This window comes from Nomia melanderi, chromosome 8 (genome assembly GCF_051020985.1).
Source record: "Nomia melanderi isolate GNS246 chromosome 8, iyNomMela1, whole genome shotgun sequence".
Classification (NCBI taxonomy): Eukaryota; Metazoa; Arthropoda; class Insecta; order Hymenoptera; family Halictidae; genus Nomia; species Nomia melanderi.
Window position 1 is genome coordinate 11,180,474 of NC_135006.1, and position 15,240 is coordinate 11,195,713.

The following is a 15,240-nucleotide window of genomic DNA, read 5'->3' on the forward strand; positions in this document are numbered from 1 at the left end:
ACACCAGAGTCACGCTTGGTCTATTTAAGATTTCTTTTATGAATCACTGTGGGTTACACGAGAGAGTTAGAAATAGGTTCTACTACTAAATTCGTATGTGTATGAACTTTCTCATATGGATATTCTGAAGCTTCTTCGAAGATGCGTTCTAAAGTTTCCGAGGCCTTAGCTTTTAGACCTCGATCACAGAGATATCGGGTAGACATCTTACACAATCTGTTGTAGATCATCTTATCCGAGTTGTCCAAGCGTAGCAGACTTTAATGATTCCAGCTTCTGTGAGATCGAATTCCTTGTGTCGTTTCTCTAATCTCTCCCGTTTTAATGTCACTCCATCGAACCGAGCACTCGATCAATAGTACCCGAAGAACATCAATCACTGATCGGCGCGACAATCTACAGGTTTGACATGAGAATCGGATTATCGTAAACGAATCGCGCTGCCTACTCCATTCCTAGGATCGACATTCCGTCGAATCGAAGACGGCATACGGAATTTCCTTCGGAAAACTAGGCTGGCCCACGGAATCTGGAACAGGCCCGCGCCACGCGTTGTCCGGCCAACGCGTGCGCTCGCCTATTCCTGTTCCACGTGTGTCGTACACCCACACGGGGCCGGTCTCGAGCCACGTCGATACGGTTCTCGGTTACCTAATCGCGGCGGTTCTCCATCGTCGACGGCATTGTCTCTCGTTTTCCTCGCCCCGCCGCCCTCTGTCCCCGTCCCTGCTACAGGCCCCGGCCAGGTTCAACGACGCGTGAACGCAAACTTTACTCGTTCCATTACATTTTCTACTTGGATAATCCAGCCCGTGTCTGTTGCCGGCGCGCGGTGTCACGTTCCTGAACTGGTCCCTCTTTCTCTCTCTCTTTCTCTCTCTCGCTCGATCCCTGTATACTCTGGTTACCGGACTGGGATTGAGGACTGGCCCGAAATTTAGTCGGAAACGAACGGATCACGGAGAATGAACTCAGAATTTTTAATATCCCTAAACGGAGCAACGGGACAATGACGTTTTCTTGGATGATTTGGTAATATGGGATTCTAAAGTTGGACGCGCAAAAGCTTCTCGTTTGACCTTCTGACGCGAGATTTGAGATTTCGAATTGAGTCTTCGTTTTGCACTTTGAGAGTAGTCTTATGTCGAACTTAACTTTTGGAATTTCTAGGAGTAATTTGTAGAGTTTTGAAATGGAATTTTATTGAGTTTGGAAAGGAAATGGTATTTAGATTCTTCTTTGTTACATGTAGCGATGGAGATTGAAATTGATTGCTCGAAGTTTCTAGAACTCGATATTTCTGTGCCTTAATGAAACACCTCGTATTTAGGTGGATCGATTCTGGTAGCGAATAAACGCGTCAAAGGACTCGACAGGGATGTTAATATTCATCGAGATCGTCGCGTCAACGCGGGATGGGACGTTCGAGTTTTACAATCGATCGGAGCGAGCCGCGCGCGCCGGCTCGCGAACAGCCTCTCGCCGGTTTAACGATCCACCGAGGCCGCAAATGAACCAGAAAGTTAATTCTGACGATTGATCGTCGTTAGGCTAGCATGCACGGTTGGACAAATTAAGGCGTAACGGGTAAATGGCTCGTTAACGCCGCCTCGTCGTCATCTGCCTCTGTTTCTTCTTTGTTGTTCCGCGTAGAAATACCCAACGGAGGATTTGATTGTTCTTCCGTTAATTTATGAGCAGAACCGATCGGCGTGAGCCTCGTTGGGAAGAATATCGAGCGGTCGGTACGAAATTGCCAACAAGCGAGCGAAATTTTCGACTCGGTTTCAAAATCGTTTTCATTGTCCGAATCCTAATTCTTCAATATTATTTATACGTCTGGACAGTTGTAATGAATTTGTCGGTTAGTATTTACCGTTTATAATAATAACAAATTATTTATAACTGTCCCGATACAGCAAGACGACGATAAATTGTACAAAATGGTTTTAAAATCTATGAAGCTGCTGTTTAAAGAATAAATATATGCGATGGTTCCTTTAGAATATTATATTAGTCTGTTCTAATCGGAATGGCGACTTAAAATCAGTCCATAACGAATCGTTCTCCCAATGTTTCAGTGCCGACAGAAAATCGGAAGCACCGAGCGCGCAGTGGAGTGCAGCAATATTATCGGTGAGTGGAATCATCTGTAACAAATTTTTCATCAAGTCATCGATGGCCAATTAACGCTCTCTTCAGCTGACTTTTTCTACGTCCAGCGTTGCCCGGGCCGATGACTTGTTTGTTTAGCATCTCTATGACGCAAGAACATCGAAGCGGAAGTTTACTCTGCGACTGATCGATGAGCATATCGAACTTTTTCGCCTCGATTCTGGGCCAGTTGATCCGCTCGAATTTCTTCTTAGCTGCGCGTCGCAATCTTTACCGGTTCGAAATTCTACGTGTCATGAACACTACAACTATCAAACAGCTCAAAATGATCTATTCCTGATTTCATTTTTTACAATCGTTGAGAGATACAACGACTTCTCAGAGAAATTACTGAATAACCTTATTTGCTGATGTACGAACTAAAACACAAGATAACCAACATCTCAATAAATACACTCTTATAATATCCGCGGAAGAATAATAGGAAGTCAATTTCACTGCTCGGTAGCTCTAGTATCAACGAGGGGATCCGAGTGTCTTACTCCGAGAGAAGGCGCTGTCGATCGACCGAGTAAACCGTAGAAAACCGAATGTCGTGCGGTCGCGCGACACATTACGACCCGCCATTTTGCGTATCGTCTTTCCAAACTCGGGGCTTGCGTTTCGCTAACATCCGGCCATTCCCGAACGCGTCACCGTGAACGTATTATCGCGTTGAGAAGAATAGCCTGTATATACTCCCAGGGTTAATGGATCGTGAAAAGCACTCAATCGATTGACGTTTCCTCTTTTTTTCGCGCGGTGAATGAGGGAAGTCCGCTTGTCCGATCACCGGGATAGTAATTGTATTATATGCGGAGTCTTCTTTTTGGATTTCGTTTCGTCCGTCGGCTCTCCTTCACTCTCGGCATCTGAAACGTTGGTCTCGAGTGGCGGCACGAACGTCGATCACACGTTTCATACCTATTGAGTTTCATTTTTAATCTAATCCTTGTGTTGAGACTTTAATTGATTTACAGTTGAATTTGCGTAGTGCTTAATCAATTTCTTTAATAATTCCTCAGAAGAACATTTGCTATTGTTTTAATAATTACAGAAAGACATCAGGAATTGGTCATTTGAACCTATTTCAGGTAGTTTAGTGTTAAAGTCTCATGACAATCATTCTTACACGTATCTTAATAATTACTCCTGTTATCGATCAAACTCTAGAAGAAACTCTATACCCACACTCCAAAGTTCCATTCCAACTATCCTGAAATTACATTTATACTCAGTATTTCCACTGAACTTCAACCAACAGATGAAACCAAAATAATGTGAAAATCAACATCGTTACGTGGAAAAGAACGTGAAGCATGATGAGTCGCGCAACGAAAATACTGTTCCCGAGTCCCCGACGAACTGTCTCAGCGGAGAGGTACTTATCCACGGTCTAGTCGAGCCATGCATCGCCCGATGAGAATATGACCCCGGCACGTTCAAGAGCCGGGTCCGGCGAGGCGAAGCGTGGAGACGCATTGCCGCGGCGCGGTCTCGCCGGGTCCGGGACATCGGGTTGGTGGTCGTGCGCGTCGGTGCCTCGGTCGTGTAGGTGACGGGGCGATATGGTGGGAGTACCGCAAGGGTCAATCCACGGCGCGCGGGCATTATATTCCAACGGCGCACGGGGGCCTTAGGACGCGCGGGTTCACAGCCACCACACGGCGACGTTCGAACGCTTAATGGACGGAATTTGTCTGGCCGGCAGGTACACTGACAGCCAGTCGGCAGAGGCCAGCGGCCGTGCCTCTGCGAACAGAGGAGACGCTTAGAGGATGCCCGATGACGGAGCAACGCGTTCATGTCGAGCCGCTCGCGAGATGTGGGACAGTTCCGCGGGAACTGATTTTTCCGCGCAAGAAATTGATGGGTGAACGATTTGCCGATTAGCTAGCTGCCGTGCTGCACCGCGATTAGGCTTTGGAGTCTAAGGCTCGGACCGTCTGAACAGTGAACACGAAGCTCGTAGGTCGTTTCGGTTCGATCTCCAGGTCGACTACGTTGATCTTTCTCTACTTTAGGATCGGTGCTTCGTTGATGGATGATTTTTAAGCGGACCGACGGTGGATATTTGATCTTTGGTCTGTAGACTGGTCTTCTAGACGAGTTTAGGAGATGAGTCTCTGTGGAGTTTAAAGGCTGTTGATTTCGCGGTGTTGTTAGACGGTTTTCTAACTGGAATGAGGATGTAGTTTAAGTCTTTTAAAACTCGTTTCGTATGTAGACGTATTTCCTTGACAGCGTTTGAGTAAAAACAATATATCGCTGTTTGTCTACTTGTTCAGTGGTATTTCAAACAGGTTTAGAGATTGAGGTTCAAGAGATCGCAATGTTTTGTAAGGGAAACGTATTGTTCCGCTGTCTTCAAATCTCAGGCGAAACGACGGCGTTCCTTCTGTGGCAACGATCGTCCGGCGACGGTTAGATTAATCGGTGACCGGGTCTAGTCACGGATCACGAGGAATCCTACGGGATAGCCTAGGCAGCCGGGCGGCTGGTTCCCGACGCCTCCCGCTCGAAACACTTGTCAGTGTTCGCAGGCGGTTCAGACAAATATCATCCATTAATGCGTGACTGCAGTTATGCGGGGCCCGGTCGAAAGGCCGCGCGTTCCTTGCTCGGTGCCGAGTATGATGTTCGAGGGACCGTGGATTGACCCTTTACGGTACCTCGAACGTCAATGGTTTAATTACGGCTGGAAGTTGTTTCTTCTATCGCGATGATTTTTAAACGGGCCGAGAGAGGAAAGAGAGAGAGATGGGACGAGAGACGATCGCGTGTATCCACCCTCGAAGGTCAGAGATACGCCTCGGGTGAGTGGCGCGTAAAATGGCCGACTTCTTGTTCGTTAGCCGGGAACGATGACGTTACGGTGCTGAATCGTAGAGAGATCAACTTTTGCGCATTGTCGTAAACACGCGGGGAATCGGCGCGGCTACCTGGCCCCGCCGTGAAATCCTAGACTCCGGGCAGACGCCGGTTATCCAGCGTGTATCGCTTGACAGTCCATTATCGGGCCAGCGGTCGGACCATTAATACGGATCGGTGTGATCGACGCGGCAACTTGCCCACGCGATAATTGCCGCTACACGGTTACGTCCGATTGATTTGTTGGCTCGATAAAGCCGGCGCGTTAATGTTCCGCGCCGAAATATCGAGTTCACGGAGACGCGTGACGTTTCGGTATGCCGAACCTGTTGCCGGCGGTTGAGCTGTTTCGTTGTATTATCACGCGACCGCTTTTAGTCTTCGAATTTTTACGATTCTCCGGAATTTGTTCGTGCTTCCATTCGCAAATGTTTAGATTATTAAATACATTTAACGATCTTCAAATATTCAAATTTACAAATTTTCGAATCCTCAAATATTTAAATACTCAAATTTTTAGTCTTCCAAATTTTCAAACTTCTATTGAATGATTGGTATTTATCCGATGCACTGTTAATAATTAAAAACTTGACTGATTTCGCAATCAATCTTCTAATGGTAATATTAATAGCTTCTTACCGAAATAGGAATCCACCGCGTGTAATTTCTGTGTTGTAACTATTACGGTATTAAAAGAAAATTCCTATAATATTCTACTGTTAATTTATAACTGACAGATGAAATATTAATTGTTTACTTGAAATCCTCCTCGCAGTCGACACGTCAATAAACAACGAAATAAGGAGAACTCGAAAGAGAAAGCTTTTACATCTCAGTGAAATCAGTCACCGGCGATCGTCCGGTGGCAAAACGGAGTTCGAGTAAGACCGGCAGGGTTCACGCGGTTCACACGCGCGCGGAAATGCCTGGACACTTGAGCTTTAACGACCGGAATTTGTCTGGTCAGGCAGGTACACGATACGCCGGGCTAGGAAAGCAATCAGGAAGCGAGGAAAGTCGAAGGAGACTAACGAGTAGTACCAGGAATGGATAAATAGGTAGCCGTCCCTGGAGACTTACCTTTCCGGTGGCAAGTTTGCTACCGTGCTAGCTGGATCTCGTCGCGTTTCGATAGTTTCGCGGATCGGAACAATGAAACACCATTTAAAATGCACGAACTCGTTTGACACCATTTATATCCTACCGAATTCCCCCAAATCAAGTATACCTCGAACCTTCTTAAAGGACTTAGGACAAAGATTACAACCAATCGCAATCTTCTTTCTCTAATTAACAAATCTACCACTGAACATCAATCCATCTAATTGTCAATAATTCTAATACTCCACTCTACTGAGTCCAAAGTAAAAAAAGGGAAACAATCGTCGAATCGACCGTTAAATATCCCACAATGTTCAGCTGAATTTATCATGCCCATTCACTATTCAAGAAATATTCGAGTCTTCGTCTCCGCGTAACAATGGCCGGCAATAATCGCTGGAGAAATTCTGCCGAGCATCGGCAACGGATCGAAAAGTTATTCAATTTCGAACAATTACGTATCACCGCGGCGATTGCATCGCGCTGGCTGGCCGTGAGAGACGGGGGCCCACGAAGAAGTCATACGGGTGGATATTTCCATTTGTATCGGCTATAAATTAACGCGACCAGGAAAAGAGAGAGAGCCGGCTGTCAAAGGAGGCACGTTGACCGGTCAACACAATCGGCGCGCCGGTTGTGTAGCATGCCTTTTTCGGCGAACTGTGAACGTAGCCTGAGGTCTGGCATTCCCCCTATCCTCGTCGTCGTCGGCCGGTTCGTCCGGGGTCACCGACGAGGGGTCACGTCGCTCGCATGGCATCGGTGACTTTTTCATTTTTCTCCTCCCCCTCCGACCCTCTCGCTCTCGCGCTCTCGAGACTCCCCCACCTTCCCTGCCTCCCCTTCCAAGCGATAGCCAGGGGCCTGTGCTCGCTGCTGCCTCGTTTAAAGGAGTGGTTGGACGCATAGGCGCAGCCTTTAGCGAGGATTCTTTTGACCCTCGCCACGGGGTCGTAGGTGACGGGCAGAACGAGGGGATCGAGTTTTTCTACAGAATATCGGGCTCATCGAGTTGAATAGATCTCGAGGAGAAATGATTCTTTTTAAACCTTAATTAGTATAAAACATCTGCGGGATGAACATTTTCATTTATTTCTATTTTCCTTTGCACGTGGTTTTTGATATTTCTGTATAGTGTTTTGTAGTATTAACTGAAGTGAATAAATAATCGCAATAAGTGACAGTGGTTTGTAAGATCCTTTGCAGTATTTGGTTCAGAATTAAGTTGTTTTGAAAGATTCAGGAAATTTGACGGAATACGCAGTCGGTTCATTCGAAATTTATCGAAACTTCTTTTCCTGATGTAATCCTATGAAAGTATAGGTTCTTATAGAGATCACTGTTTATGAATAATGTACGGTGCACAGCGGTTTTAAAAATCGTTTTTGAAAGTGACCGAGACAACGAAGCGTTTTTGAAAGGAACCGCGGAGGACGATGCGCGTGGGTCGAGCGAACGCGTTGCCCTTTAAATGTCATGTACGGTCTAATCACGGCGTTGCGGCGACGACATCGACCCGAAAAATAACGGTAACGGGGCTTGTGTGTACCGTCACGGGCGGCGCGAGTCGGCGCTGTCCCGGCTACAGCGGTTTTTGCCCGTTGCCCCGGCCAAGAACGGCGCCACGCTGGTCAAAGGTGCTCGCGTATAAAACCGATGAAGACGCACTCTTAGAGTACATGTACAACGGAGCTGCGGCGAGGGCGCAACGTGGAAGTGAAGTTAGGAGATCACCAGATAGCTAGGCTGATTTTCAAAACTTCAAGTTTTCAAACTTTCCAGTTTTTAAAGCTTCAAAGCTTCAAAGTTACACAGTCATATAATTTCAAATTTTCAAAGATACAAGTTACGAAATTTTTAATTTTGAAATTTTCAATTGTTTAAACATAAGTTTTTAATCTTCTCCAACGAGTAACTGATATTCGCCTGACGCACTGCCAACAATTCAAAACGATATCTAAATCAATTTTACAACGGCAATATTAATAACTCCTCAGCGAGGTAAGAAACCTAAGAATACGTGCAATGTCGTCCACCAATTTTTTTTATCTTGAGATCATGTTCAATTGTTAGTTTCCACCGCAACTCCGCTGTAAACGTACCCTTACGCTCGGACGCAAGAGGAAAACACGGGACAACGACAGTTACCGGTCGCGACATGATAAATACTCGTGATTACCGATTTATTTCAATTTCCTGTCGTGACGTTCACTAGTCGATGATTCTTTTTCGTCAGAAAATTTTATGTAGACTGATTATTAGATTCGAGATCTTAACGACAAAGGTTATTTTAAATGACAGCTTTTGTAGAATGAGTTGTTTCGAGGAACTTGAGTAGAGTTGACATCCTTTTACTTTCTCAATATTCCATTTTCTTGTTAAGTCGTTCATTCGTCATTTAAATCAACGAACAGGGTAATTTTACGACAGTGTGTCACTGTGCCTGATTATTGAGTTTCGGTATTAAACAAGAGAAATGAAATGCGCACGTACGCACCGATATCCTTGAAGGGACCAATTTGGTACGACCGTAGAAAATGATGCAATGTCCGATACAGTATTTTTTAATGAACGACTTTAATGGTATAATATTAAATAGAGCACCATAAGAAAATAATGCTCCAGTTCTCAAGGATACTGCAAGCCTCGCAGATATTCTCTAGATGTTCTCCTCGATTAAACTCAAGGATCCTGGTTCCCGCTGCAATTTAAAGACGTTATACATTAGCGCCACGAGTCATCGCTCGCTTAAAAGTACATGCGCGCTTCAATAATTATCTCGTCATGCAACCGGCCCGATAGATTAAATTATTATTATTCATCTTTATTGCGTGGATGAATACAATTATTATAATTAAATGGTAACAGTAAATAAGAAAAAGTGACGCGCGACAGCCCAGGGTTCAGGGTTAACTCGTTTTTCTTTGATCTAATCTAGATATCCCTTTCACCTGTTTTGTATGACTTCAAACGTTGCTCGTTTGTATGTGATGCGATCTGCGCCGGTGACCTTCCGTGTCAACTCCGTACTTAACAATCCCCTATTAACTGTATCGCCAAATAATCCTATATCCTGCATTTATTTGCCATCGGCAAGTTACCACTACTAAACCTATTAATTTATATTATCATTTTTATGTTCACTTAGCTCAAAATGATCTAGATAAAAAACAAACTTCTCTTACATTCTAATCATGTGTGGGTATTTCTACTTAAGTAAACGGGGTCTATTTCTAACGGACGTGACGCTCAAAGGGTTTTAGTTTCCTTATTCCATAACTATTGGTACCTTAAAACCCTTAACACTAATACCACCGAGCAGTTAAATTTAGAAATTCCTCTATGGAAACTCTAACATCGCACCTACTGAGACTTCAATCGATTCACAATCCAGTTTGCGTATTGCTAAATCAATTTCTCCAATACTTTCCCAGATACACATTTGCCATTTTTTCAATAATTACAAAAAGGAGACATCAGGAATGGATAAAATATCCGAAACATCCATGTTAAACACTTCCAACCGAATACTATAACGAATATCCGAAGAAATCAGAAGTACCGTATTACAGCATTAAATTCTCGGTAGTCCTACCGTTAACCCCTTGCCTTACAATATCGAGTCAGACACGAGGCAAAGATAAATGTCATTGAGTTGCGTTAAGATTAAATGTAACATTATTGTTCTTGCTGGCAGTTTGTATGGTTTATACTAAATCCAGACATAGAATGTTTTCTTTTACTAGTGCATTATTAACGATAAATAGTTCTAACAAATGCACCTACGAAATTAAATCGCAAGGCAGGGGGTTAATCCCCAGGCAGCGCGTTCGAAATTCTGACTAAGATGGAAAGAGTGCTGGTAGCTTGGTCTGCGTACGAGGAACGCGGCGGGCAGAGGCCGGCCTGGGCGATTAGAATCTGACTAGGCGGCGACGCGCGGAGGCAGCTTCTCGTCGCCTCGAAATTCGTCTTGCATCGACGAGCAGGCAGGATCGTAAATCACTGTATCCGAGGAATCCGCGATTATCCCATCGAAAGCGAGGCTCCAGCCGCGGCGCGGCGAGTCCGCCGCCGCCGCCGCAAAGAGACAAACGGGCTCCTCGTAAGGTCATTCGAGGGCCGCAGCGTCCGCCGGCGCGGCCGCGCGCGAGAGGCGCGTATACCTGCATTTCCGCGTTCACGCTGCCGAGCGTCGCCGGGTCGTAGGTCGAATATTCGATAGGCGAACGCCTGCTTAACGGTACATCACGTGCCTGCCCGGGCTTTTGACAATCCCCGGTGCCGGCTAATCGGCCGGCTACCACGAGAATGCCTACCGGAGAGTTAACGACCACCGGACTTTATCGGTGAGCGCCTCGAATATGGGACGCTCTGTGCGCCAGGAAACCGTTTCCGGAATTGAATTTAATGATACTAGGTGCTCTAATTGTGGAGATCTATATGGGGGAATATCTATTTTGGTAGGGGTAACAGAATGAAATGTACGCAAATGACGGATATTAGATTTCATAGACGTTATTTGATGAAACGTACGGTTGATTTTCATTTACGAAATTGTATGAATATGTATCATAATTATCTACTTATGCGGATTTAATTTTGAATATCTATACGAGTGAATATCTGTTTTGGTAGGAGCAGTAGAATGAAATGTGAATAATTGAGAGGTATTCAATTTGATAGATATTATTTGATGAAAGGTTCGGTTGATTTTCATTTCAAATAATCCTATGAATATGTATCTTAATTATCTATTTATGCTGCTTTAATTTTGAAGATCTATACGACTGTATGACCATTTGAATAGGAGCGATAGAAGGAAATGTGAATAATTGACGGATATCTAGTTTTATAAAATTATTTCCGTTGAGCCTTATCTGGATCTAGGTCATATGAACGTTTTTTTAGAGTTTATTAAACTGCGTAGGAGATTGGGCTTTCGAAGATTGTGTTGGGTGACCAATCCGTTATCTGTAACGCGTCGCGTTGCCTTAATGATTCACCGTTTTCGGGCATCTTCAACAGAGCCACCTCCGAACCCTGAGTCTCGACGACCAGGGTTCATCTCTAAGTCTTAGCCATCCTCGCCTTTTTCTTTCCATATTTTAATATATAAGTAACCGAAGTGCAAGCAGCGGAGACATTCGAATTGTTAATCTGGTACCGAAACTCTATCGAACCCGTTACTCAACAAGCTTTGTACCTACGCCGTCGTCACTAATAATAATATATTATTAGTAAAAGGTAAATTATATATTAAGCTATTTCGGCTTGTCGATATTTTCACCCAGTATACAACAATTGATTATGCTAAAGCAAATAACACCCGCTATCTTCTATATCTCACTGTAAAACGTTGAATGTTTCCAATGAAAACCTTTCGAGTGCAAGGGGTTAATTCGAGTGCCAGTGTTATGATTTACAGGTGTTCCGAGCGGATTTTCAATACTTTGAACGACCCACATTGGGAGTGATGTCTTTAGAATTGAATTGCAGATCCAAGAGCGCATGTTTCATGCAGTTAGTTTGCGTAGGTTAATTCGAACGGTGGATTTACGATTCGAACGTGTTCGATGTTTAAGAGCTGCATGATTGAAGTTTCAATGAATGGATATAGTTCAACGGATGTTATAATGGTTACGTGACAGAGGTCCTACCGATATTCAATCTCTTCAAAGTAGAACGACGAGTTTGAAATGTCTGTAGGCTTAAAACATCGGAGATTCATGCACGTTATAGCGCGCGCATCTACGAATGAAGGGTGTTATACGTACTTGCAAGGATAACCGAGAGCCTTAACCTTTCAGCGTGAACATGCAGTCTCACAGAGCTCTATATAAAATGTCATGAATTCTGTAACCAGTGAAATATTCCTTATACACTCGATACTATTGCTACGTAGAGATACATAAATAAGCGAAACCAAATAAACACAATAAATTTCTCTATGAATTGCTATGAACGAGAATATTTAACATTAATCGGTAATTTTCAGACTTCCATACTTAAAGGTTAAATTCACGTCCATACTCAAAGGTTAACATTTGCAACTCTCTCTGTAAATCGATCCGAGCCTCGGATGCCTGCCGAGAGTTCGCGTGCACCGAAAGAATAAGGAATCCGAGAGTCCCCATTCAACGGACATCAAATTCGCGAGCTCGTAACGCTTGAAACGCCCTGTACAGTTAAGTCCTTAAAACGCGGAGCAGCTCGGCTCGCGCGTCGAATCGCGTTTTCAGCGTTCCCGGGGGTTATAAGGTGAGACCAATTAAAAATCTGCGGCTCAGGAATCCCGCGGAATATGTCGACGGGGATAGGTCGTCTCAAAACAAACGGCCGATCCAAGCCGGCAGGATATTGTGCCCGTCGTAACGGTAAAAAAGAGTACTGCACAGGCGTGAAACGTCGTAGTCACGATTCGAATTCGCCTCGATCGCCGCGTAATGGATCTTCATCGGGCACTCGAGGCTCGCGTCCGTCCGCACGGCGGGAATTTTAAATTCGAACGGCCCGGGTATCGGGAACATTGATTGACAACTGTATACGGCACGATCACGATTATATTGTAGTCGCGTGCGCTCACACGCGCGTCCCGTCACGATCGCCGGCGTCCATTATATTAGATCTGTGTTCGAAGGTTCTCCCATAACTTTCAATCCGCCTCTACAAGATTGACGTCAACAAGCCATCGGGTTCCGCCTGAAAATACAAACGTTCGATTGAATCGCGGAGGAGAACTCGCCTCGCTTCCTCCTCGGTACAAACAAAAATCGATAGGAACGGGTATCTGCGTCGGACCTCGGGGCGTGAAACAATGTAAATATTAGCTTATTATACGCCAATCATGCGAATGAATAACTGGGTTAGGCAAGCTTGACCCGTGACGTGGCTCCGGCCAAGTCGACGTCATTCAAAATCCTCCTTCCACCAAGCGTTTCTGCACGGAAGTTGCGGACGACCGGACTGGCTAACGAAGGGGGTGTTGAGGTAACTCGAAAAGGAACACGGAGGAAAGAAGTCGAACGAAAACTCTAAGTAGTGGACAGTAGTAAATAGGATATTCTAAACGAGAAACGTCTTTTCGTGAATGACGATCCAAATCTCGAAGTACAAATTTTGAGAAGTAAAAAACGAATATTAAGCTTCTTATGAGATCAAGGACCCACGAGATTCTTTTTTAAAAGCCTCGCGACCCGAAACTACAATGTCAGAGTCAGGCAAATGAAATTCGAGCTGTTGAATGGATCAAGTTCCCTTCGAGAATCGGGGGAATCGCGTGGAGAAGGTTCTAAATGTCAATGGTGATGGCAAAGGTGTTCTTAAGATCAAGTGCTCCTCGGATCCCTGAGATTCAAGGATGAGGTAGCAATTAGACACGCGAAATAAGGTCGAAATCTCCTTGGATCACTATTTTCCTTCGAGTTTCCAGGTCCTTAACAGCTGGTCCAAGGAGAAAATCGCTGGAAAGGGTAGAAGAGAAGTCGGTCGACGCGAGAGTGTAAATCAGAAAAGATCTCGGTGTCAGATCCCCCTCGATAGGAAGCGGCTTTTGAAGGCATTGTGCTTGCCGGATTACACGGAATCTATCGCGCATTATACAGGCCGACTGAATAGATAGATAAATGGGCAACGTACGGGAATAGTCGAGGACAGAAAGAGAGAGCAAGACAAGGTAAAAGAGAAAGAGAGAGAGAAAAAGAGAGAGATGGGAGAGAGAAGAGAGCAAGGCTGGGCCCACTAAAGAGCACGATGCTTGGCTCCCTCGAACAATGGGGGTCTTGGCTATAATCGGAAGTAAGTCTTGTTAGCGTAATGCGTAACTGTACATAGTGACCGGCTAATTTCGCATTATGTCCCATTACGTGTCGACGGATTAAGGGCTTCGGATGGTCGAGTCGCCTTTTACTTGCCCTCTATCCGTCGTTTCTACTGCATCGATTTTAGTCACATAAGTTTGGAATAGCTGATTAAATGAAACATCTTGAACCCTTTGCTCTATATCGAAACAGACTGAATTCGGCAAATCTAAATATTATTCATTTACTTGTCACATAAATATTACTTATCCATTAACAATCTCTCATCTTCAGAGTAAACGTAGATACAGAATAAGCATGAAATTCTCTTTTTTCACTAAATTTTTAACGATAAAGTAATTCCAACAAGCACAATTGCGAAAGAAATAACAGGACAAGCAGTTAATCTTTTATCGATTTAATGATTCTCGGATATTCCGAACTAAATTAGCCAAAACATTAAATGAAGCCGTTTTTGAGTAAACATGATTCATAGAAATATTCTATAATCAAGTGATATGTGAAGGGAATGATTCTCAAAAGTAAAGCGAGAATGTTTTATTTCCCTGCAGTATGGCTTCATTAATCGCCGATAGAATAATAACGCTGGGAAAGTGGGATTGGCATGGTTCGAAATGGAAAGCGGCGGATTCCCGCAATCTGGAAATGGTTCGCAACAAGTTGGTGAACCGCGGACCCCATTCCGGCTACTATGTCCGTCTCTTCCTGGTCGGGAAGTATTTGCACGGTCACGCGATGCTCTAGGAGAGCGTTGCCTGCGTGAAAACAATATTACAGGCGCATCAATCTTCCTCTTTCTTCTGGCGAACTTGCCCTTTCCCTCGGAACGACGCTCTTCAATTTTCTCTGAACTTCGCGAGCCACCCGGAAGTTTGATCTCACGCGCACCTCACCCTCCTCCGCTCCTGTAAATGTACCCTGTCGGGTCGGCAAAAACTTGGCGAAACGTAATTTATCAATTTTCTTTCGTCGCGAATCGACCTCCCGGGACACGGGCCGCTAAACTTTCCGGGGTTCTTTTACGAGTAAACTCCCGTTGCGTTCCCAGCGCTGCACTTTCGAAGTTTCGACGTTGATAAGCTTCCTCGAGCCAGCGAAAGCTCACCGCGACGCGGCTCCATGAGATTTTCACCGTGACAAATCGACTTCTCCGGACCTGAATTCTGGAACCTCGCTTATTCCCTTGAAATCGTACGTACACGAGTTTCTATAAATCTTGTTTCGCGAGTTCTTTATAAGTTCTTCCGCGAATAAGTGCATTCGTCCAAATCGCTGGAAGCTTTCCAGAACGCAT

General features: G+C 44.7%; 1 protein-coding gene and 1 long non-coding RNA gene across 4 annotated transcripts in view; one reads left to right on the forward strand and one right to left on the reverse strand.

The window, feature by feature from the left end:
* The window catches only part of sano (CABIT domain-containing protein serrano), a 232,343-nt gene that overhangs the window by 94,617 nt on the left and 122,486 nt on the right, over positions 1–15,240 (forward strand). For all 3 annotated transcript variants that reach the window (XR_012999083.1, XM_076369736.1, XM_076369735.1), the window contains one exon: positions 2,082–2,136. The gene's annotated coding sequence lies outside the window, so the exon portion shown is untranslated. The remainder of the gene's footprint in view (positions 1–2,081; positions 2,137–15,240) is intronic.
* Positions 1–15,240, reverse strand: part of LOC116427517 (uncharacterized) — a 121,759-nt gene that overhangs the window by 93,358 nt on the left and 13,161 nt on the right. The gene's annotated exons all lie outside the window — the stretch shown is intronic.